This window comes from Neomonachus schauinslandi, chromosome 11, assembly GCF_002201575.2.
Source record: "Neomonachus schauinslandi chromosome 11, ASM220157v2, whole genome shotgun sequence".
In the NCBI taxonomy this organism is placed as follows: domain Eukaryota; kingdom Metazoa; phylum Chordata; class Mammalia; order Carnivora; family Phocidae; genus Neomonachus; species Neomonachus schauinslandi.
The window spans coordinates 13547973-13550329 of NC_058413.1; the positions used below are offsets into that span (position 1 = coordinate 13547973).

The 2357-nt window shown below is 34.4% G+C and overlaps 1 pseudogene; it reads left to right on the top strand.

The window, feature by feature from the left end:
• The first annotated feature begins 447 nt into the window (after positions 1 to 447).
• Positions 448 to 1112, top strand: LOC110576113 (annotated as a pseudogene).
• The last annotated feature ends 1245 nt before the right edge of the window (positions 1113 to 2357 follow it).

Consider the following 2357-nt stretch of genomic DNA (forward strand, 5'->3'; position numbering starts at 1 on the left):
TGAGAAATTACAAAAAAATATAACGTGAAATTTGGTGGTAACATACCACTGAGGAAATGTAAAGGTTTCTGCCTCAGGATTCTGTTTGTTAATATGAAGAAAAAAAATGGACTAATTTGGTCTGCATACATACAAAAATTCAAAATTAATAATTCTAGAACACATCACTTTCATTCAAATCCAAACCTAGTATTAAGTATTAAATATGTTGATATATTTAGAATTTAGCCTGTATTCTCCATTAGACCTCAGTTGTGTTCTTTGAGCCCAGGATATAAAAAGCTGGGAATTAGTAAACAATAGAAATTTTATGTGCTAATTCCCCCACATCCCTTTAGTCCATTAGAAATTAGAAAACAAATTAGAAAACAGGCCTCAGAAGATAAATGGCTAATTTCACTGTTTTCACAGATGGAAAAAAACCCAACAGAAATAAATCTCACTTCAATGACAGAATTTACTCTTTTGCGATTTTCTGATTATCCCAATCTTCAAATTTTTCTTTTTGTAATATTCTTCTTTGTCTATGTGATAATTCTGATGGAAAATGGCATTATTGTTTTCATAACCAAGGTTGACCAGACTCTCCAGACTCCCATGTATTTTTTCCTTAGTAATTTTTCCTTCTTGGAAATCTGTTTTGTATCTGCCACTCTCCCCAGAATGCTCACAAATCTTTGGACTCAGAAAAGAAATATCTCTTTGTTTGCCTGCACAACACAAATGGGTTTTGTGCTTATGCTTGGAAACATAGAGTGCCTCCTTCTGACTGTGATCGCCTATGACTGCTACATGGCCATTTGTAGCCTCTAGTCATGAACCACAAGGTCTGTGTCCAGCTGGTGGCAGCCTGCTGGATCACTGGAGTTCCTGTCGAGATAGGGCAGACATGCCAGATTTTCTCTCTGCCATTTTGTGTGTCTAACCAAATCAATCACTTCTTCTTTGACATCCCCCCACTACTCAAGCTGGCCTGTGGGGACACTTTCCTGAATGAGATGTTAGTCTTTACAGTCGCTGTGCTTTTTGTTATGATCCCTTTTCTGTTGATACTTGGATCCTACAGTAAAATAATCTCTACCATCCTGAGGTTGCCATCAGCAACAGGATGAATCAAAGCTTTCTCCACCTGCTCATCTCATGTCATAGTTGTGGCCATGTTCTTTGGATCTGCAATTATTACATATTTACAACCCAAATCTAAACATTCTTCCAGAACAGACAAGTTTCTCTCTCTTTTCTATACCATAGTCACCCCAATGTTTAATCCCATGATATACACTCTGAGAAATAAGGATGCCATGATAGCCTTAAGAAAATTGTTGCCTTGATATTTAATGTATTAGCTGCCGATTTGAACTCATTGTCAGTTTTCTTATTTGATTCTGCAGTTGTGCAATCAAAAATTAATATTCAGGTTTTTTCCTACCTTACTATACATTGATTACTTCTACTCATTGCTGAGCTTGTTGTTTTGTGCTGGACTCTGATATCAGGATTACATCTGCATGGTTGTCATGCAAATTAAAAAATTAAGACACTAAGTATCCAGCCAATCTCATATTCAGGCTAACACGCTACTTCTCCCTCAAAGTTACTAGTGATGGGTACTTTTTGCTGAAAAATGTAGTATCTCTTATCTAGTAATTGATGTCATATACTTTTTTCCACCTAAAAACTATAGTCATTTTTTTTTTTTTATTTATAGCAAATAGGCTTTATTTCAGGAACTTGCAATTAAGGATGGTTTGGTGAATGTTTTGATACTTTCCCCTTTATGTAACACTCTTTTTTACTTTTCATGAAATTATTAGATTGTAAAGGATATGTATATGGTAAGCCTTTGGAAAATATTTGTTAAATGTCTATATGCTTATACTTTTAGGCATTTTACCATTCATCAAATGGAATTTTCCTTGTTATGATTTAGAGAACACCTAAGGAAAGACTAAAATATACAAAATCCCTCTGATGATTGATACTTAGAAATTGATAGGCTGGCAATGAATCTTTTGTCACCTGCTTTTTTCCTACATGCCAGCCTGATTTTCTCCTTGACATATGCTTTTTCTATATGGCTGAATCACGACATTTTGGTAATTTTTACCTTATATTTCAGTAATGCAAAAAATATGAGTGCACTGTGCTTTTCAGAGATACGATATGTATGGGATTGAACTATTTTGTCCTCAAATGGATTCACCCATTCTCTAAGATTACTTGATTTATTTATTTTTATTCTTTTGGTGGAGTACATAATAGAGATTAATATAGAAGCACTTCAGATATTTACTGCATTATTTTTCCAAGTTTTTCTGGATGAAAAGAGGGTAACTGAGAAGAGAGAATTATTATAC